Genomic DNA, 24,170 nt, shown 5'->3' on the forward strand with positions numbered 1-24,170 from the left:
ACAGGTTTTATTGCCCCCCACAAAGGAGATAAAAGTATCAGAAATGGGCCTCACATTGATGCTGTTAATGTAAATCATGACAAGCTGAGCAGACTAAAGGTGCTACTGTTTAAAAAAACAAGTCACGTTGACATCAGCTAGAGAGACGTATGCTCTCCAGATAGCAAGATCATCAACCGAGATACAAGCCTATTAAATACCAACTTCCCCAAGCACTTTGAAGAACTTGTATCCAGAATATTCAACGCCTCAAGCACTACTGGGATTGTTCATTTCTTTAAGGCTGGCAGGTCTGGATTCGTGTCCATCTTTCAGACTGTCTTTGGAGTCATCCCATCGGCCACCCATTCACTGTTTTCAAGTGTGTTTGGCGGCATTCCTATAATTTTGGCATTGATTGGTAGAATACTACTGCTATTTTTTCTGATTCACAGTGGTTGTGTCTTTACAGCTACGCAAAGCAATGAAGCCGCTACCACCAGCTCAACTGTGCTGTGAATGCATGGTTCAGATCTTCGATGCTTCCTTGCTGGAGGAATTGGGGAGTGATTGGTCATTCTGACCACTCCTATGGTGCATACAACCAGTCTTTTGCTGCATATGGCGCCTCTTCGAACAATTGCCTACAGTGTGTCTTGCTGTTATGCCATTGCCTCCTGTGGACCAAGAACTTCTGATGTTCCCGATGAGGTCTGATGTTCATTCACGGCCGTGCCCCTTGAGACTGAGGCTGATCCACCAGGCCACTTATGAGCCTTCCTTGTTGAACGAGTTGGCTCTTTGCATTATGGAGGATGGCACTACTGGATGTGGACCAGCACAAGAGACTACAAAGCACTACTGCTCCGTGGATCCATCTGCCCATCCTGTGATCGATCTAACATCAGACGATGTGGCCTCTTTTTTGAGGTCATTTCCATTCAATGGCTTTGAAGATGCTTTTCAAGGTAATGACTATTGTTAAACAATTTGATGATTGGCTTGTTACACCAAATCCAAATTATATATTTATTGCCCTTACTTTGGCCTGCTGTGCTTGTCATGGTCGACATTATCTCTCTTTGTATGTTTTTTAGCTATTGATTTTAACACATTTTAAATGAGATTTTTTAGCTAGTTTTATGCTTTTAGTCCAGAGCATTTTTAGCATTTGGATTCAGTCACCTTCGGTGGCGTCAAGTCATGGCGTCATACTTGTTACGGCAGTGGGGAGGGTGTAGTGAATCCAAGTTTGTTTTAATCAGATACAGAAGTTAGCTTAGCCTTTGGCTTGCAGACTTGTGCCTCCATCACTGTATGACTTTTACCGTACTTAGCTTGCACTGTTTTAGCACATTTTTTAAATTAAATCTTTTAAGATGGCTGCTTTGTTTTTAGTTAGGCCCATGTTTAATTTGTGTTATCAGTGCCACTGCGGTAAGGCGTCAATATCAAGCGACAAAGATAAACAAACTGTAGGTGTTCACTTTAGGTATTTACCCACTTCAGGCTTTTGAGGGAATTGTTTCAGGGTTCCAAGTAGATCTGTATAAATAGTCTGCATTTAACAGAGAGTCAGAGGGATTCCGACCAGATGTTATCGCTGTTATTTGATGCTGCAAGTCGCCTTGACACTGACCCAGTCACAGTGTCCCTACGGAGTCTGAGCTAGAGACCTCATTCCAAGGTAACGAGGGCTTGGTGCTCTTCTTTTGGACATGGCATGGCAGATTAGGATTTACATAGCTAGTTCTCCTTTAGGTTAGAGGTTAGGCCTATTATGCTAGGGTATTAATCACCTTTTACGGTTTGGGTTTCTGGTGAGGTGCTGCTTGTGAGCTGGGAGGGTTGGGACAACAGTTGTGACTTGTAGCACTGGCATAGTCACCTACAGACATAAGTACCGTCATTCTTAAACTAGCAGTCTTGCCTAGAGCAAGAGTCAAACTACGACAGAATTATGCCTAATTTTGACACTGTCACACCAACTTTATCAGGCATTTTGTTACAGGATGGGAACAAATAATGTCAGTATAAAGTTAACAACTGATTAAAAAAATCTTCAAAAAATACTAGGAGGTGCAAGGAGATGGAAGTACAGTATGCTAGATGTAAGGTTTGGTGATGGTAGTCTAGGGAATGTACATAGCTATATATCAATTAAAGCAGTTGCTGCTCAGATGAATCATCTACTTGGACAGTATGTATGCAGCAAAAACGTTGACCAGGCCAGACCATAATAGAAAACACACAGTTCACGTAAAACACACCAAAGAGAATGAACATGACTAAAAATCAAATCCAAATTCCAAAGTCCAATGTAAAAGGGAAGTTGAATTCAAACAAAAGGGACTCCTGAACCTAGTCTTTGTGGCGTCTTGCTAGCCTATGGTTGGTTAGTAAAGTGCATGGTAATCCTTTTCCTTATCCTCTAAGCAGAATGATTTTGTTGGGCGTGGTCATGTCATCTATGACATCCGCACCAGCCACCTTCTGCTGGTGATCACAAAGAGAGGTAGGGACTTAGGTGAGGAAATCAGTAGGACATTAAAGAGTTCATAAAGTGCCACGGAGACACATCAAGAGAAAAAAGCTAGCAATATAAGTTAGTGAACAGCCAGTGCATCCTGAAGGGACAGAATAACCGTTCACAATTACTTGCTGGATGGCATTCTGTCACACAACTGACTGCCTTAGCAACGCTTGTTCTGGCTTTGGGCGTGCAAGAAGTTGAGATAGGTTCGGGGATATAAGAGGCTCAGAAATGCTAGGCACAAAATGTTCCTTTGACCAGTGGTCATCTGATGGACAGGCACTGCTTGTTGAAGGATGAGAGTGGGGTCAGGCTATGAAGACACTCTAGCCTAAACCCTAGACACCATCTCTGCTTGCCTCCCAGAACTGTTTGGAGTGCTATGGTATGCCTCTATTGGGGCACGTTTTCTGCTGTAGAGGCAGTGGTGGCGGGTGTGTGTGTGTGTGTGTGTGAGAGAGAGAGAACGTGTGTGGGTGTGTGTCTGAGAGAGAGAGAAAGAGCGAGACAGGCCTCCTGTAGTGTATGTCATCATGTGACATTGATAATACATGCTGAGTACTTTTGTCTTAAAACTTAAACTACAAAGATTCTGATAACGAGAGGCCTCAGTCAGACAGGATATGTTTCCATCAAATAAAAATCACACTGAGTTATTATGAATTTATCTGATGCAACAATTGTCATATATTTCGAGTCTTTGGGGATTACCATGTAGATATGAGTGCTTAAATCACCAAAATGCGCACGTTATTGCTAATACTGTAAACTCTTCCTCTTTACATTCTGTCAGGTTTGATCAGCTGAAATTCAGTGAAGTATGATGTCCTTATCACACCTGGTGATAACTGTGGCGTTAAAAACAACACCACTCGGAATTCGACCCCAGTGCAAACAGAAGACATAACATTTCTTTTAAAACAACATTGCAAAGGTGGGTGGCACACATCTCTTATTGCTGCAGGGATAACAGAATACAGTGGATGACCAGCCTCACGGAACCATGTACGTCTGTTCTGTATAAACAGCTTAGAACTTCCATGGGTGAGTGAAATGTTTGAAGGTGCTAGCTAGACATGCTTTAAGCAGGTGGTAAACGTATACAGGGACCTAGATGTGGGGTGGGCGAGAGAGAGAATGGTGTGGGGAGTAGGGGAAGGAAAGGGATATTTGTTCTGGCATGAGGAGTCAGTGTATTCTCTCCCTGTCAAAAGCAGGGGTAGTCTGACCTGGTGTGATAAGTCTTAAATAATCAGAAAAAAGGAACTGGAAAATCCAACGAGTCTTGGTTTATTAAAGAGTTTCATTCCATGTGGTAATTTGCTCTACCCGACACAGAATCATGACCATTATAGATTTACATTTACATATCAGAGTGCCTTGCGTACGTAAGAATTGACTTTGAAAATTATGAAACAATTACTTATTTCCATTCTGCCATTTTTATGAGTCTTCATCTGAAGAAGGAAGTCTAACTAGACCTTCTCCAGAATCATCCTTTAAGGTGAATTTGCGTTTTGTATGTTGCTGTGTTTTTAACTCCCCCCACGTGTCTAGCGGTTTGATCCTAGAGTGCAAGTGGAAGTTCTTCCAGCTCATCTTATTTCACATACTTACCTAGTTTGAACTGTTGAAAGTAGGTGTACAAATACACACAGAGGCTGTTTTAATCTAAGCACAATAAATGAGGAGAAAGATAGTGATGCAGGCGACACATCTAAAAACACGATACATATGTGATAGGCACATGAATCATTTACTCGTGTGTTTTGTGTTCTCATGGATTTATAGCTGTTGCATCAAGGTGTAGCAAACAGTGGAATGGTGTGACACTAATATTTCCCACATGTCATCTTTGATTCAACCCTGTCCCAGCACAGCGAACAAGACGTGGTAATATGAAGTGTAAATCCAGAAATGTATTGTGTATGTGCAAACTTAGACTTAGGGGCACTTGGCCAATGCAGGACGTGGATCATGCCAGAGGACTTACGGGCATATTTTCAAGCTTTTGGCGCAGGACAGTGCTGTAAGCCTTCTTGCTGCTGTGCACTGCATCAAAATAAAGGGCAGAAATGTGCTGTATCTATGAGATACAGTCCATTCCTGTCTTTTTCCCTTGCTCTAGCACACTCCTGGCTGCCATGCACCAACACAGGTACCCTTGCACAGAGGTGCAAGAGTCTCTGCGTTGCAGGCATGATTGTTTTTGTTCAGGAAGGGACACCTTCCTGCACAATAGCAATCACAAGAGGTGTTTTCCTATTTATTTGTGTGGTGCATACTACAGCACACATAGAAAAAGAAAAAACGAGGAGAAATAATGTATTTCTTTTGTTGCGTCTTCCTTAACCTCCTCTGGGGTGGGCGGTAGGGCCAGATTTTTGCCCATCTTGCCATGAGCTTCCTACTGCAGATGCACACTGTGTTGGTAGGAGACATAGGGGGTCATTTTGACCTTGGCGGACGGCGGAGGCCGTCCGCCAAGGTACCGCCGCTGAATGACCGCACCGCGGTCAAAAGACCGCGGCGGCCATTCAGACATTTCCTCTGGGCCGGCGGGCGCTCTCCAAAAGAGCGCCCGCCGGCCCAGAGGAAATGCCCCTGCAACGAGGACGCCGGCTCAGAATTGAGCCGGCGTAGTTGCAGGGGTGCGACGGGTGCAGTTGCACCCGTCGCGTATTTCAGTGTCTGCTTAGCAGACACTGAAATACTTTGCGGGGCCCTCTTACGGGGGCCCCTGCAGTGCCCATGCCATGGGCATGGGCACTGCAGGGGCCCCCAGGGGCCCCGCGGCACCCCCTACCGCCATCCTGTTCCTGGCGGGAGACCCGCCAGGAACAGGATGGCGGTAGGGGGTGTCAGAATCCCCATGGCTGCGGAGCGCGCTCCGCAGCCATGGAGGATTCACAAGGGCAGTGGTAAACCGGCGGGAGGCGGCCGGTTTACCCTTTCTGGCTGCGGCTGAACCGCCGCGGTCAGAATGCCCTCGGGAGCACCGCCAGCCTGTTGGCGGTGCTCCCGTGGTCGGTGACCCTGGCGGTCACCGGCCGCCAGGGTCAGAATGACCCCCATAGGCTTTTGACACATTCCCAGGTTTACACATTTCTGCAGATCTGGGAATGTGTTAAATACCATGGGTGTTACATGGGAACAACCACCGTAACACCCATGGCATACCTCCCTGTCACAGGGTGAGGCAATGCAGAGACCTGCGCTGTGTTGCCTCAGTCCATATCTACAAGCTGATGAAAAAACATGCTGGTTGGTCTATATGTATACCCCGTTGCAAGACTATATTATGCAACAGGAAGTAATGACCTTGCAAGCTACTGTAATCATCTGTTTGCTAATGAGAAATGTGTTGCAGGTTTTGTGAATGTCTTCGAACATTGGATTAGCAAGTACATGAATATCTTGATTTTTTATCTGATGAATATGTATATTTACTGTGTTTACATTTACATTATATTTGGATGTGACTACAATTTAATGGTGCGCACATGACCAGTGGTCTGCATGCATAAATCTGTGGATTATTTTAAATGTATGTTTTCTAGTGACCATCTTATCAAATTGCAAGATTTTATTTTGGCTCATTTTTCATTTTCTTAACCCCATTTTATGAATTTGTGCGAGTTGTTACGGTACTAAACACGGCTGTGAACTCTTCCACCATTGACCATTTATTAAATGTTTTTCACTTTTGTCTTTATACTATTACTCTCCTCATTCAGTTGGTTGTATGTGAATTTGCAGCAGTTTCTATGTGCAAAGTGGTATGAAGTGATTTAACGGTGGTGACGTCTTTATTCAAGACTTTTTTAGCCACATATATTTGTGTTCTATATTACTCCTTCGTGGGTCCATTCTTCTGGCAGCCCCTTATTTTCACCTGAGTATTACATTTTCATGTGCAGAGATTTACACTCTATTGGTGCACTTAGGTGTTTCATCCGCACGGAAAGTATACATTTACAAATCTGAATGCCATTGCACTTACTTTGTTGGTGTACGCAAAGCATTCTACTCTGCATATATCAAAATAGTATTGTGAATTGGGTCTATCATGTCGTCTTTTTGAAAATTCCTAATTCTCATTATTTAAAGCTACAGAAAGTCTCTTCCCCATCTCACTGCAGCCTCGCAAATATGTTGCCTGTGGATATGGACAATTGTTTTTTACTATAATGTACACAAGACTGACTGATTTAAGAAAAAAATATTTTGCAAGGAATGTAATCACATAGATTAGGTAATATGAATGATATAACGTGCACCTTCATGCATATTGCCTCCTACTAACGTTTTTTGAAACACATACTGGTGTTTTTTATCTGTAACAAGTCGTTTTGATTACAAATGGTAATCTTTTCTTCTGTTGCCTGGGGCAACTGTTCCAATTACTGAGTGCAGTTAACAAATGTTTCAATTAGGATATTTTTATTTTGCAAATGTGCAGCAAATTAAGGGGGTCATTCTGACCTCGGCGGTAAAAGGCCCTTACCGCCGGTCAGAAGACCGCCATAACACCGCCGCGGCCGCGGTCAACCGCCACGGTCATTCTGACCCACAACGGCCAAACCTCCAAAATTCCGTCCTCCACTGCAGGCCGCCACATCAGCGGGCAGCGATAAACTGGAGATGACCAAACCTCCACCGTCACGCCAACAGAAATACGCCCATGCCATTACGACCCACGAATCCACACGGCGGTCATTCAAACGCGGTATTCCATTGGCGGTACACACCGCCGCGGTCAGAATACACACACATCACCAAAACACAGCCACATTGGACAATTTGAAATACACACACCTGATACACATACACACACCACTCCCACACAATCAACCAACTATAAAACACACACCCACATCACCCACAAACCCCTGCAACCATAATTACTGAGAGAAGGAGAGAGAGACACAGCAGACAATCCAAAGCAAGACACACTGAGGCACACTACACCATCACACACACCACATAGTAGCACAAAGCACCACTCACCAACATACTTATCATCACATACACCACCCCACACCACACCCACACCACCCCATGGCACCCCAAAGGCACCCACGCTTTTCGGACCAACAACTCCGGGTCATGGTGGAGGAAATCCTAAGAGTGGAACCCCAGCTCTTCGGCTCGCAGGTGCAGCACACCAGTATAGCTAGGAAGGCGGAGCTATGGCAGCGGATCGTGGACAGGGTCAACGCGGTGGGACAGCATCCCAGGAATAGGGAGGACATACGCAAAAGATGGAACGACCTACGGGGGAAGGTCCGATCGATGGTCTCCAGGCACAACATCGCGGTCCAGAAGACTGGCGGAGGACCCCCACCCACCCCTCCCGAATTCACATTGTGGGAGCAAGACGTCTTGAACATCCTGCATCCTCAGGGCCTCGCAGGAGTAGCCGGAGGAATGGACTCTGGTAAGTCCAATCTCAACTACTATATCCCCCCCACCCCACCAGCATGCCAACCCACACCCCCACCCTCACCCCCAACCCCCCAGCACACATCCTCCCTGACAATGTCTCACCAGCACAACCCACCCATCCCAACACCAACTCCTGCATGCCAACACAAATCATGGGCACCCATCACCTAAGCATGACCACTGCACTAACCCCCCCCCCACTAACTACCCTCACAACACCTCCCTCAAGGGAATGCCTGCACTGGGGGACAAGGGCACCCATAACACGCACGCTATTGCACACACAGAAACAATAACCAAACTCTATTACCCCATGCAGGACCCGAACGACAACACACCAGCCAGGAGGGTCCAGAACTGTCCATCCCACCACCGGAACAGGCCCACACTGAGGATAGCAGCTCTGTTGACAGTGAACCTGATGACCAGCCCGGACCATCGGGGACCTCTGGGCAGTCGGTTCCCCTCAGGCAGCCACAGGCCACACTAGACCCGACCCCCTCTGCCAACACCAGCACAGCTCCCACCCAGCGGGCCCATGCCTCTGTCTCTGGGACAGCTCAATCAGCGGTGTGTCCGCCACTACAGGGCACCCAGGCTAACCCAACACCCCAACAACAACAGGGACCTGGGGGCAGTGGTAGCGGGCACACCATCCAGGGGACAGAGTCCGGGGGAAACCGGGCAGCTCGGAGGGCTGCTGTGCGACAGGGGGGGGAGGAGAGGCCCAGGGAACCCACTCTCCAAGAGGCCCTCACCACCATCATGGGGGCATACCACCACTCCCAAGAAACGATGGCGACGGTACTGGCCAGGTTCACTGAGATCCAGGCACAGCAGGAAGAACGCTACATGGGGTTCAGGGAGGAGCTGCGAATCATCGGGACCGCAATGGGGACCATCGTCCTGGCCCTCCACAGGATAGAGGACGCGTTGCGGGACCATGGTGCACCACACAGGGCCCCTGTCACTATGCCGGACCAGGAACAGCCTACCACCTCCGCCGGCGCTAGTGGACAGGAGGTCCCAACACCTCGACAGCCCCCCAGAACCCCACCTCCTGCTGAAGAACAACCACCCTGTAAGAGGAGCCTGAGACCAAAAAAAAAGACAGAGTAGGATGTCAAGACCCCCGCCAGCAGGACATACCCCCTCAAGTCTTCCCACTGTCCCACATTGCCACCCTGTCCAACCATGAACTGCCTCTGCTCCATCCTTCCACAGGCAAAAGAACAATGCACCTGTGAGACTGAGAACTGGACTCTGCCATGGATATTCCTCCACCCCCACCCATCACCCTTAGAATCACATGTACCGATATCTAGCACTGTAAATAAATCACATTTTGCACACAAATCTGTTTTGCGTCATGCTGTATTATTAACAAATGTATTACATATTACTGTTCAATTTCTGTTCTGTCAATTAGTCATGACAACATACCAATGTCAATACGCTGTATTTCATGGGCGAACCAAGCAGAAGTCAGGTACTGAGTCAGACAGCACTGAGAAGGGAAGGGAAAGGCAAAAATTAATGAAAAACATCTGTGGGGAACTACAGAAAGTACAAATGCAGGAGGCTATAAGCAATTGTGAAATGGCGTGGGTGATTCTTACCTGGGTGTTACTGGAAATACTGTTGTATCACTCTGTCCCTATTGTCTGTGTCGTCCTCAGAGTCTTCCTCCTCTTCACTCTCCACAGGCTCCCCGGCTTCTACAACACCACCATCTGGACCATCCTCCTGCAGGAAAGGCACCTGGCGTCGCAAAGCCAGGTTGTGGAGCATACAGCACGCCACGATGATATGGCACACCTTCTTTGGTGAGTACATTAGGGATCCACCTGTCATATGCAGGCACCTAAACCTGGCCTTCAGGAGCCCAAAGGTTCGCTCAATCACCCTCCTAGTACGCCCATGGGCCTCATTGTACCGTTCCTCTGCCCTTGTCCGGGGATTCCTCACTGGGGTCAGTAGCCACGGCAGGTTGGGGTAACCAGAGTCACCTATTAGCCACACACGTTGTCTCTGTAGCTGTTCCATCACATAGGGAATGCTGCTATTTCGCATAACATACGCGTCATGCACTGACCCTGGGAACTTGGCATTTACATGGGAGATGTACTGGTCAGCCAAACAGACCACCTGGATATTCATTGAATGGTAATTCTTCCTGTTCCTGTACACCTGTTCATCGTCATTTGGGGGGACTAAAGCCACATGGGTCCCATCAATTGCACCAATGATGTTGGGGATGTGTCCAAGGGCATAGAAATCAGCTTTCACTGTAGGCAAATCACCCTCCTCTGGGAAAATGATGTAGCTCCGCATGAGTTTCATCAGGGCAGACAACACTCTGGATAAGATTTTGGAAAACATAGGCTGAGACATCCCAGATGACATGGCCACTGTTGTCTGGAATGAGCCAGTTGCAAAGAAATGGAGGACTGACAGAACCTGCACCAGAGGGGGAATTCCTGTGGGTTGGCGGATGGGGGACATCAGGGCTGGCTCCAGCTGGGCACACAGTTCATGGATGGAGGCACGGTCAAGTCGGTATCGTAGTATTATATGGCGTTCTTCCATTGTCGACAGGTCCACCAGCGGCCGGTACACGCGAGGATTCCTCCTTCTCATCGCTAGTCCCAGCGGACGGTGCCTAGGAAGGAGAATATGGAGTACAGAGTCAATCCACTCACAGGTACGTACAACACAGCTTGCACAGTACAGGTAAATTTATGGTTTGATATGTTTGTATGTGTGCCATTGCAAGGCCTAGGCCTGTGTGACGCATTAGAAATTAAGCCATGTGGGCCCTTGAAATGGCCGATGCCTGACCTGTGAAGTGGGACAATGGGATGTGAGGTCACTGCGCTGGCGGGGCACACCGTGGCGGTAGGCGGTCGAAGACCGCTGTGCGAAGACGCATTGGTTAACATTGAAGCCTATGGGTTTCAGGAGCCAATGACGATGTGCGCCGGCGGTCGCGGGACGCACCGCCGCAGTACGCACCGCCGCGGGCGTGACCGCCATTTTCTATCAGCTCAATCATTCGAGACCTGATCATCCACAGGAGAGGACCTATACTGCAAGTGCTGCTGTGAACTCGGTCTGGAAGTGACAATGGCTGCTGCTACTGGTGAAAGGGCCCCCGCCTTCAGTTCAGAAGAGTTGGAGAAGCTCGTGGACGGGGTCCTCCCCCAGTATGCGCAACTCTACGGTCCTCCAGACCAACAGGTGAGTACACTCAGTGCACATTGAATGGGTTATGCCTGTGTGGAGGGGGGGGGATGTAAGTTGGTGGGGTGTGGAGGGAATGGGGAGTGCAACGCACGACAGATGAGAGAATGGGAACCATGACAAGGTTGGGGAGGGGGGGGCATGTACTCCAAACATGCAGATATGTGACGGTTTCTCTTTCCCACCCTGTACATGTCAAACAGGTGAGCGCCCACCAGAAAATCGATATTTGGCGTGCCATCGCCGAGGAAGTCCGGAACTTGGGGGTCCACAACAGACGGGGCACCCACTGCCGCAAGAGGTGGGAGGACATCCGCCGCGGAACGAGGAAGACCGCAGAAACACTGCTGGGGATGGCCTCCCGACCTAGGAGGGGTGCCAGTCGCACCATGACCCCCCTGATGTCCCGGATCCTGGCGGTGGCCTACCCTAATTTGGATGGGCGCTTGAGGACAGCACAGCAGACACAAGGGGGTGAGTATCCGCACATTCTCCTATCTGTATGCGCATTGGAGGCGTCTGGGTGGGGGAGGAGGGCTGTGGGTGACATTAGGCCCGGGCGCTCTCTGTAGTGTAGTCCGCTCCCTTAGGCATGGCCCTGTGCCCCCGCCCCCCACCTCTGTAGGGTGCCAAGTGCAGCTACCCATGCTCCAGCATCACCCATGTGCGCATGTGTTGTCCCTAGACCTGTTTGCCTAGTCAGAAGTACTGAGTAGTGTACCCCAAGTTCGCGACTTAGTGCACGAGGCACCTGTGTCTGTCCTCTCCGCAAAGGGTATTGCTAAGGCATGCACTCAACTTAGTTTAATTTCTCCCCCACCCTAAATCTTTGTCTTCTTGTGTTTTAGCATCATCAGGCGGAGGAGATTTGGCGTCGGAGCAGGAGGGAGCTGCAGGTCACCAGGCCCCGGTGGGCACTGACACAGACACCGAGGGCACCAGTGATCCGGAGGGCGAGGGGAGCACCACAACGGGGGCCGGTGGAGACACCAGCGACACGGACACGTCCTCGTTTGGGAGCTCCCTAGCGGGGGCGGCACCATCTGTGCCCCCCGCAACAACAGGTACAGCCGCCACCCAGCGCACCAGCACCGCCCTCCCAGCAGCCCCTCAGTCTTCGCTCCGTGGCCGCTCGGCCAGGAAGGCGCGCGTCTCCTTCGCCCCAGGCACCTCAGCCCCTGCCTCTGTTACCCCTGCTGCCCTCAGTGCGGAGCTCATTGACCTGGTGAGGACGCTCATTGTTGGGCAGACTACCCTTCTGAATGCCATCCAGGGGGTGGAAAGGGAGGTGCATCGGAGCAATGCCTACCTGGAGGGCATTCATTCAGGTCAGGCTGCCCATCAACTAGCGTTCACTGCTCTGGCCTCAGCACTGACGGCAGCCATTGTCCCTGTCTCCAGTCTCCCTCTTCTATCTGCCTCCACCCTTTCTCTGTCTCCTGTACCTCAACCTATCCCATCCACACCATCAGACCAGCCTGCACACACCTCAACACCCAAGGCCAGCTCATCTAAACATAAGCACCACAGAAAACACAAGCATTCACCCAAGCAACACACAGATGCAGACATATCAACAGTCACTACCACCTCTGTGTCCCCGTCCTCCTCGTCTCCCTCCTCCCTCCCTGTGACGTCTACACTCACACCTGCATGCACCCCAACATCAGCCAGTTCTTCCACCACCAGCAAACCCTCCACTACAGTCCGCACCCACTGGCATTTACACGTCCCCTGTGTCCTCTCCCACTGTGTCTGTCACCCCCTCTTCCAAGACACATAAACGCAGGCAGACACCCAAACAACAGCCAACCACCTCACCACAGCCTACGTCCCAGTCACCTGCACCCAAGGACAGCACACCTGGCTCTCATACAACCACATCCTCTTCCTCCACTTCTCTCACCACTACTCCTACCCCTTACCTTGGTCCCAAGAAAAATTACCTCTCCAGTTTTGACCTCTTTCCCTCCCCCGACCCACCCCCTCCAACTGGGAAAAGTCCCAAGGGCACCTCAGCCACCACCAGCCCAACTACTACAGTGCAAGTTGTGCATGGCATGTGGAGTCCACCCTTTGGCGGCAGTAACACTTCGGTGAGCAGCAAGGGGACAGCCAGCCCCCCCCCAGGCAAGAGGACCCGGAAATTGAAGGGCCGCCGTGAGCGGACAGAGACGGCTGCCCCCAAGGAGGTGACTCCGGCCACTTCACCGGCCACAGCAGCCAGGGGAGGCAAGGGCCCGAGAGCCCCATCTGAGGAGCGGAAGGACAGCAGGGCGGAGAGGACAACCACCAGGAGCGCGGAGCAGGAGGGCCCACAAGCCCCATCCCGGCTGCAAGGGATGACACCAAAGGGCCCAGGACTCACTCCCCGAAGAGGCCTGACACAGCACGGTCGGAGGGCGACTGAGCAGGGTGTCCAGGCCAGGTATGACTCCCTTGACATACTGCAAGAGCACCGCCGTGCAGAAGAGCACCGCTGAAGAGGGCCCCGTCGTGCAGAAGAGCACCGCTGAAGAGGGCCCCGCCGTGAAGACAGGTACCGCTGAACAGGGCCCCGCCGTGAAGACAGGTACCCCTGAAGAGGGCCCCGCCGTGAAGACAGGTACCGCTGAAGAGGGCCCCGCCGTGCAGAAGAGCACCGCTGAAGAGGGCCCCGCCGTGAAGACAGGTACCGCTGAACAGGGCCCTGCCGTGAAGACAGGTACCGCTGAAGAGGGCCCCGCCGTGAAGACAGGTACCGCTGAAGAGGGCCCCGCCGTGCAGAAGAGCACCGCTGAAGAGGGCCCCGCCGTGAAGACAGGTACCGCTGAACAGGGCCCCGCCGTCTCAAGCACCGCTCCGCTGGGCCCCGCCGTCTCAAGCACCGCTCCGCTGGGCCCCGCCGTCTCAAGCACCGCTCCGCTGGGCCCCGCTGTCTCAAGCACCGCTCCGCTGGGCCCTTCCTGTCAAGCACCGCTCCGCTGGGCCCTTCCTGTCAAGCACCGCTCTGCTGGGCCCCGCCGTCTCAAGCACCGCTCCGCTGGGCCCCGCCGTCTCAAGCCCCGCTCCGCTGGGCCCTTCCTGTCAAGCACCGCTCCGCTGGGCCCTGCCGTCTCAAGCACCGCTCCGCTGGGCCCCGCCGTCTCAAGCACCGCTCCGCTGGGCCCTTCCTGTCAAGCACCGCTCCGCTGGGCCCCGCCGTCTCAAGCACCGCTCCGCTGGGCCCCGCCGTCTCAAGCACCGCTCCGCTGGGCCCTTCCTGTCAAGCACCGCTCCGCTGGGCCCTTCCTGTCAAGCACCGCTCCGCTGGGCCCCGCCATCTCAAGCACTGCTCCGCTGGGCCCCGCCGTCTCAAGCACCGCTCCGCTGGGCCCTTCCTGTCAAGCACCGCTCCGCTGGGACCCGCCGTCTCAAGCACCGCTCCGCTGGGCCCCGCCGTCTCAAGCACCGCTCCGCTGGGCCCCGCCGTCTCAAGCACCGCTCCGCTGGGCCCTTCCTGTCAAGCACCGCTCCGCTGGGCCCCGCCGTCTCAAGCACCGCTCCGCTGGGCCCCGCCGTCTCAAGCACCGCTCCGCTGGGCCCTTCCTGTCAAGCACCGCTCCGCTGGGCCCCGCCGTCTCAAGCACCGCTCCGCTGGGCCCTTCCTGTCAAGCACCGCTCCGCTGGGCCCTTCCTCTCAAGCACCGCTCCGCTGGGCCCCGCCGTCTCAAGCACCGCTCCGCTGGGCCCCGCCGTCTAAAGCACCGCTCCGCTGGGCCCTTCCTGTCAAGCACCGCTCCGCTGGGCCCCGCCGTCTCAAGCACCGCTCCGCTGGGCCCTTCCTGTCAAACACTGCTCCGCTGGGCCCCGCCGACTCAAGCACCGCTCCGCTGGGCCCTTCCTGTCAAGCACCGCTCCGCTGGGCCCTTCCTGTCAAGCACCGCTCCGCTGGGCCCCGCTGTCTCAAGCACCGCTCCGCTGGGCCCCGCCGTCTCAAGCATCGCTCCGCTGGGCCCTTCCTGTCAAGCACCGCTCCGCTGGGTCCCGCCGTCTCAGGCACTGTTTATGGTTCACTGTGCCCACCATGCCTCCTCCTTGACCAGTGGACTCTGTAATCCACCTGAGAGACTGTGGCTTTGCACTCCCCAGGATGGCACAGTGGGCAATCCACCCACTGTAGAGACTAGAGAGACTGTGGCTTTGCACTCCCCAGGATGGTCCAGTGGGCAACCCACCCACTGCAGAGACTTGAGAGACTGTGGCTTTGCACTCCCCAGGATGGTACAGTGGGCAACCCACCCACTGCAGAGACTTGAGAGACTGTGGCTTTGCACTCCCCAGGATGGTACAGTGGGCATGGTGGCTTCTCGTGGATCTGGCGTCGTGGACTCATGTGGCTGTGGTGGCCCCCCCTTCCCTTCCCCCTGAGGTGCCTGTAGTTTTGACATCGGATGCTCCTGCAGTGTTCTCTCCAAAGGACTCAGGTCTCGTTTGTGGGCTTTGCCCTTGTTTCGCAGAACCTTGGCCCACGTATATGTTAGATTCGTAGGATGTGTAGGACTTGTTACTTCAGTGATACACTGATGTGTATATCTTTTTGGTTTTTGTAAATATTTTTCACGGTAGCTCAATTATTTCCAGGTGCTTTTTTTGTAAATGAAAATTTATTCCAAATTTGGTTGTGTCATTGTATTTTTAAAGGGTCTTTGTGTGGTGTCACTGTGACTTCCTGCTCTGCATTGGTGTGTACATATTGCGGGGGTGGGGGGGTCGCATATGTGTATGCCCGTAACCTTTCTTCCTCCCCCCTCCCGTGTGTCGTAGGTGCAGTACTCACCGTTGACGTCTGCGCCGGAGTTCGTACTCGTGGTAGATGAGCAGGTAGACGAGAGCAGGTATGATGTTCAATTCGGGTTCCATGCTGTCCGGATTCCGCGTGGAGTGTCTCGAGGTGAGCGTTTTCCATTGGAAATGTCTGCTCCCGCCCCGGAAAAGGTGGCGGATTGGTGGGTCGTGATAGGGTGGGCGGTACATTGTCTGCCGCCTGGCTGTTGGCGGTGACCGCCGCGCTGTTTGTTTGTTCCGCCGTGGCGGTCGGAGTGTTAATGCGGCGGGCTTTGTTGGCGGTTCCCGCCAGGGTCAGAATTGCATTTTTTTGTCCGCCGGCCTGTTGGGTTGGCCGCCGCTTTATCACCGACCGCCAGGGTCAGAATGACCCCCTAAGTGTTTTGAACAATACGGTGAGGTTTAATCTGATATAATTGTGGAACATGTCCTGATTGTCTGATTCTGAGTTGTCTGGGTCTGTTTTTTGTTATCTTATTGTTTAACCTGCTCGTCCAATTGCACTGATTCTGTAATAAATCTCCAAACGTTGTCTGTATTGATGTATTATTATTAGTAGTAGTAGTAGTATTAGTATCCGTATTGTTGTTGTTATTATTATTATTATTATTATTATTATTATTATTATTATTATTACATTTATAACATGAGCCTTGACCAGTTAGTATGAGGGCACTTTGCATTTTAATGACGCAAACATTTTGGAATAACATTAAGATGGGGGAGAGGATTTGAATATCTTAAAACCACAATATATACAGCCAGCATATGCGTGCAGTTTAGGGCTACTTTGAATATTTTCATCTAGGAATCATTGGGAAAGGTGAGCCTTGAGTTTTGGTGGAAGATTGACAGGATGATCATCTTTCTGAAATTTGGAGGCAAAATATTCCAGGCCGCAGGGCCTGCTTCAGCGGTGGACCATTCTGAAACTGTTGATATTCTGAATTTAGGAGCTTTGTGAAGAAGGGGGATGTGAATTGCCCTGTGAGACGCATTGAGTTGCCTGAGGTATTTAGTAGTCTTGCATCACAAGGAAGTGTACATTTGTTCATGGTTCTGCACAAGAGGCAGCAATGTTTGAAGGCAGTCTGATGGAAAGAATAGTCCATGAAGGCTACAATGGTTAGGGGTAATGTGGTTTTCATGCTTGCACAGTGTGACAACCTTGTAGCTGAGTTTAGAATAGATCTGGGTGAAGCAATGGTTGTATGGTGTTTCCAAAATCTAGTCGGGAGAAAACTAGGAAATGGACCACTGATCACAGGAGATGAGATGATGAAATGTATTCAATGTGTCAGTATGTGCAGGTGGAAATTGATGCATTTGTCCATGTTGCTGATATAATGAGTTAACACGAGATCCAAGTCTACAATGGAGCCTAGAGATTTGGCAGATGGAGTAATGACTAAAGAGATGCCGCTTTGTTAAGATCATCGTACTACAAAATGACACAGGCCTTCATTTGGAGCTTGATATAGAAGGTGAGCCACCATACTTTGGTGGTTTACCCACAGCTCCAAACCTGTGATATCCCGAACCAATTTAGAGGAAGGGAAACTGAAGTCTTGTAATTGGTGGTGCCTCAACTGGCTCTGCCATTGAAAAGGGCCACAAGGCGATTGTAACAGTCATGACACCCTATTTATTGCAAGGTGACTGCCATTAGTTTTTCCTGATCAAGACTGCAATGTAAGGAATGGTCATCCAGGGCATGGAAATCATACAATGACCCTAAAGTGCAGAGAGAAAATTCCCTGTGTGACTGGGCCAGTGCTTGTGTTTAAAAAAAAACACAAAAAAAACGCCAGATTTGGGAGTTTAATTTGTTAAAACTAAAACCTTTACTTATCATGCCCTAAACAACATAGCACTCACTCAGCACAGTGGTCTGCCTTCAAAGTAACAACTGTATTATTTTTTTTATCTGATTTTGATCTTATTCTGTAATCAGTGAGAGCTGTATCAAACATTCTGGGGATGTCAAGATATGGTGGTGGGTGCCAACCACCAGGATGTAAAATAGTCTAAAATATCATATTTTATCTTCCACAGGCAGTTAATCCACCTACCATGTCAATAGAGGCTATGACATCTGCTTCCCCTTGCAAATGATGGTGGGGTGATTGAAGTAAAGGGTGTACATTTGCTGATCAATTGCCAAGTTTGCTGAGCCAATATGGCATTATTTTTTTCTTATTTTCCAGTTGCTGGAAACAAAAGCTGAATGACCTTGACATGCAAGGAGTTTTCTCCCTGTGTATCATTAATATTAGCACATCTAGCCAGAGACTAATGTGTCTGACATGGAAATCTCATGAAGGTGGACACCCAAAATATCATGACTGTCACTGTCACCTGATGATCCACTGGCATATGTGCCTCCAGGTTTGTGTCAGTGAAGCTATTAGATACTCTACCATTGAAAACATGGAAATTCCCTCATCTTCCAGCTCAGAAGCCCAAAATGACCCCACAGGGCTCAGTGTATTTGGGCCACCATATATTATGTATGGTATAGTTCCACTGCTCTTTGTTTCTTATTAAATATTAAGAAATATTATAGGGGGTTGTATGCTTATCTGCATCCTCTACAATTGCCAAACATCTGTTTTTAAAGTCAAGGTTTAGTTTAGGTGGGGGAGAACAATGTTAATATTCTCAGTTGCTGTAAAGGACAAGGTCTGATGCTGCACCTATGGCACCCTGCTTCTTTTCTGGAAGGAGTTCCCAGGTGCCCCGTTCATAGATGTGACCAGGGCAAAAGGGCAGCTCATTAGTTATGTATTTGTTTTTTGTTTCCTCTTGATGCTCATGAACATTTGAATTGTATAAAAAATGGGTAGTTTTTCCTTGCTGAGAACAACCTGCTACAGCATGGGCTGCACTTTTCACGACTGTAGTGTGATATCAGTGGAGAAATAAGCTATTTGTCCATGGTGGGTCCCTTCTATACCCCCCACAACCTTTGCTGAGATAAAGGACAATGCAGACAGTTTGCGGTAGCTGAGGGCAGATTGTGATGTTGGGAGAGGTGTTTGGCTTATAATAAATCAAGAATGTTTCCTTTTTAAAACACTTTGGGACTTACTAAGAGTTTGGCAGTCTCACTGTGGTACTGCCAAACTCACAGGACGGATGCCACCACCATGGCGGTGGCATCCCACCCTGTAGTATTACAAGTTCCCGCCCATCAGACATTGCAAAAGAGCGTTCTGGCCGGTCATACCAGCAGGAACAGTGTTACAAGATAACACTCACCTCCCTTAATGGGGGCCGACCAGCACCCTCAGAATGCATAATGTCTGCTTGATGGTGCTGGTCAGGTGTGCCTGTAAACTTCCAAAGGGCATGGGAAGTGCAGGGCCTCAATGTGGCTCCCAGCACAACCTCACCACCAGCCTTTCCATGGCAGTCAGACCACCATTGAAAGGCTGGTGGTGAGGGGAGTTGTAATCAGCCAGGCGTGCTAAGTTCAGCACTTCCCTGGCTGAGTACAACTCTGACCCCCATCATGCCATCGGGATCCATGCCAGGGTTGTAACTGGGCGGTCGGACCACCTGGAGTGTGGTGGTCCGACTGTCAACAGAAGTGTGGCCATCCTTGGACCACCACAGTCGTAATGAGGCACTTTTTCTGGTTCTACACAGTTCCTAGACACTTTGGATTGCTTTGTGGGATCTTTATTGAATTGGTTTTATTTTTCCATTTTTTCTCTAGGCTTTTTGGAAAATAGTTTCCTCATTTGTGGTTCGCATGGATACAAGGATGATCAGCAGCTACAAAACAGAAAGTCATATTTAATTTATTTGATTTAGGTGGGAAAAGTTATATTTTATTATTTGTGTATCTATTACGTGATTGTTATTAGGTTATAGAGATTTGATATGTTGTAATTATTTTATGTTTAGCAGATAGAGTTTGTTCATTAGGCTTTTTGGTTGATGAGGATTATATTTGTAATATTTAAAATGCATATATTATTTTATGACATCAGTATTATTTAAGGTTCAAGCTTTATTTAATACTTTAGCTAATGTATTTAAATACTATGTTTAATATTTATATAAAAAATGATTTGCCATGTTCGTCAAGATTATGCTGTTGCTTTTTGGAAATTTTGAGTGCAGACGTAAAGATACTACTCGTAAATGTCCTTTGTGAATTCCCAAAAATCGTAAACTTAGACGTTTGGTCTAAACGTCTAAGTTTACTTTTGTGAATTGGGCCAGTAGTATTTTCTTATAATAAATACATGTTAAGAAATAGTAGTTGGGAGAGTGTTTTGTTAATTATTTATTATTTTGCAACTTTAATTTAAATTACAAGTAACTTTTAATTTAAATATAAGTTTTACTTGCTTTGCAAGGTAGTTGTTCAAATGTATATTTTTCTTTTAAAAGATCTAGACAGAGAATCCGGCAGGGTTTACTCATCATGCAGCTTTTGTCTTTTTTGAAGTATTCAATAGATAACACTTTTGCGCATGTTATATGGTTGATTTAATTGTTTGCATGATTTTATTGCTTAAGCTTGCTTATGGGTTGAATTGATAGGTTAGTTAATTTTTAGATCAAATTGTTTTATTAGTTATGACCTTCTATGGTAAACCCAGATTTAGGTTTTAATAGGATAGCGTAAAGGGCGTGACATTCTTATCTTCACCCATAGAATTTTCAATCCATAGTAATGTGCTGCTGTTGGCTTAGAAATGTAGCAGTATTTCTTGACATCTTTAAAGCATTTACAGAACATAACAGAACAAAGTAACATAACACAAATGTAAATACCAACACAACAAAAACATAAATAGAACACAACAACCAAAGCACAGCGGATAAATAACATTTTAAAATCAGAAGAAAAACAAATCAATAAAATACTTCACCACCATAACAAAATGCACTGCAACACACAGCAGAAATATACTAATCAAGCATTACTACCTCCACAAACTCGCTTTCATAATACGGTGGTAAAAGGTGTTTGAATTAAACAATGCCTTACATACATCCAAGTGCATGAAATAGCCCAAGAAGAAATGTTTCCATTAAACTTAAAGCATTTTAATGATCCTAACAACTTGACTCGACATTTTTATAGATCAAGAAAAATTTTGATTTCTTAATTCTTCACTCTACCTTGTCATTAAAGTATTTCCTTGTATTGTGTTATTTGTAGTGTTATCTCCTTAATTTGTGTTTTAATGAAATTTACCTCGCATTTTCTAATTAAATTTGGGATCATATTTACCATAAAGAAGAGAAAATGTACAGCCTAAGGTCATATCATTATTTAGATTGCTTTCCTACATCTTCCCATGCTTTGAATTCCTTTTTTTCTAATTATATGCAAAGCACATCATTATATGCACTGTCTGAATTCAACAACGCCTCAGTAGTTTTGTTATTAATTCATGAATTACCAATAATGTGTTTTCAAAAGCAGCTCGTAACATTATCTTGCTCTGTACTTTTTATTTCTACTGTGGTAACTATAGCCCACTGACAGTGTATGTACTCTACACATATTATTTGTAAGCTGATTATGTACTATCAAAAATATCATTGAAAGTAATTATTTTATGAGAGTCTAATTTCAATAATAAGGCTAATGGTAATTGTGTTGAAAACACTGCCTTGAGATTACACACAGATAACACATGTGTAATAAATTTGGATTAAAATGTTCATAAATTCAGAAGAGAAAAATAGAATGCAATGTTTTCCTTTTTTTAATGCAGAAAACGTATGTTTCCATATGCGTTCTCATCTGTCTTCCCTACACACAAATGGAAACATACGTTTGATGTCCAATAGATTTTCAATATTTCCTTGCTGCAGTATAAAAGTGAAACAGGCAAATCAAAATTAGCATGTACAAAATATATATATTTTTAAGATAATGTCCAAAAGATGAGAAAAATAGTGGTTAGTAGACGAAAAAACTATACTGGTCTGGCAGAGGTGGACAAAAAGAGAAAGGAAGAGAAAGTTGTTTAAGAGCTATTTCCAATCAATCAAACCTTCAAACTCACAACAGTCATCATATAAATTATCCTTTAATTATGAGTTGCTCATTAACACTATGGGGAGATACAGGCACCAACTTTAAAGATTCTGACCAATATCTCACTGTGAGTTACAGGAGATTAATATTTAATTCCCCGGCAATGTGAAATATCACAGATCTAGGAATATTGGGTCCAACTCTGCTCGTTTTTCACTCTCAATAAAAAATTATAGATCCAAAGCCACACAAATTTACCACCTGCTTGGAGCAGGTGGTAAATGCTGCAGGTTCGTTTTTTCTTGGTCTTGGGTGTGCTTAGGGGGAGGGGAGGTGGTGATAGGTAGAGTTTCTTTGGGGAGCTTTTAGTGGTCCCCTATGCTGACGTATCAAGTGTGCAAGAGTGGGCACAGCAACTGCCCTCTATCCTCACATCTCCTCACAAGTCTCCCTATCAGGTGTCGATGGCAAAACATCCAATGACAGATTGCCTCCACTTAAAAATTATATCATGCTTATGTACAAACCCCCCTGCAATGTGGATATACATATGACAAGAAAAAAACTAAATCTAAGGCTGCTGTGTTATGGAGCCCACTTGCCTCCAAGTAATGATTGTCATGATAACATTGATTGTATGTGTAGGAGGCTGGCTCAGTATATGGTGCACACCTATAGGTGAGGCACCCTGTACTGAGTCCAGGTAACCCTTAGTGATAGTGTAGGTGGCTCTAGATAAAGCTGCTGTTGTGACCCCTGGACCAGGTAGGTGAAATCCAGGCATGGATTCCTGAAGAAGAGGACCTAAGGAAAGACCTGACAAAGTCCTGACCACCCGGATGTGCCCAGGCAATACAGGAGGACAATGACCATCCTTCTCAGAAATGTTTCCCTGTTGGATGGTGGACAAAGAAGTGCAGCTGTGGAGTCCAGGTGATTCAGAAAGATGCCAGGAGTTGTCTACAAGCTGTTGCATGCTGGCTGTTGAATTGCACAAGACTCAGTGGTCAGAGGGGCCACTAACAAGCCTTGGCAAATGCAGGGAAGCACTGCACGGAGTTTGCAGGATTTGTGGGGACCAGCAAGATCCAGGCAACCAATACTTGGCAGGTAGGTCTGGACCAGTCCTCAGCATGTAGGAGAGCCAGAAGGAATTGATGAAGCCCCCAGCAAGACCCTCTGGCCACAGGCACAATGAGTGATAGGGAGGCCACAGCAGCAAAGAGGGATGCTCATGTCCCAGGAGTTGCAGAAAGGATGTCACCCTTGAAGCTGGAAAGTGCTGGATGCCAGGGCTTCTTGGAGCTAGGAGGTCTTCAGACTGATGAGCCAACAAGCCTTGGCATTGATAAACAGACTTGGTGCACATGGGTCCCAGATATGCAGCTCCAGTGAGGGACCACAGACTTCCCAGCTGCAAGGAAGATAGGTCAGACCTCTGTTGAGGCACACAACCACTAGTTGTGGTGTAGAGCCCTGAAAAGTCCACGGGGCAGCAGGATCCACAGGCCGGTGGTCATCAGTGAGGTCACTTAGAATGCAGGGGAGTGACTCCTTTACTCCAAGGGAGATTCCTTCTTGCCTTCCTTAGTACAGGCAGAGTCCCCGTGACTCTGGAGGATGCACAGCATGGGATTGCAGAAGTCTTTGCTGAACTTGGAAACAAATTTGCAGTAGAAGCCCTCCTACTGGTTAGTGTCTTGCTCTTGGTTCCAGTGAAGAACAGCAGCAGTTCCGGTGTCCAGGTTGCAGAAATGTCTCACAGAGGAGACTTGCAGATGGTTCCTGAAGTCTTGCAGACAAATCTAGGGTCCCACCCTCAGGGGAGCCCTTAAGTAGCCCACAAAGGGGTAAGACACTTACTGCAATGACCCACCTATCAGAGGGGGTCAGGGATGTTAACCAGGTGGACTAACCAGTCAGATGCTCCCAGGGGACTCTTCTCATTCCATTTCTAAGATGGCAAAATCAAATGGCCACTTGGCAGAGCTCTTTGCACCTCCCTAGGGGAGGAGCTAGACAGGGGGGTGGTCTCTCTCCTGTCCTTTGTGTGGTTTTACACCAGAGCGGGAACCAGGGGTTCCTGCACTGGTGCAAACTAGTTCATGCAAGGAGGGCACCAAATGTGCCCTTCAGAACAGTCTGGTTGTG

Source organism: Pleurodeles waltl, chromosome 2_2 (genome assembly GCF_031143425.1).
Source record: "Pleurodeles waltl isolate 20211129_DDA chromosome 2_2, aPleWal1.hap1.20221129, whole genome shotgun sequence".
Classification (NCBI taxonomy): domain Eukaryota; kingdom Metazoa; phylum Chordata; class Amphibia; order Caudata; family Salamandridae; genus Pleurodeles; species Pleurodeles waltl.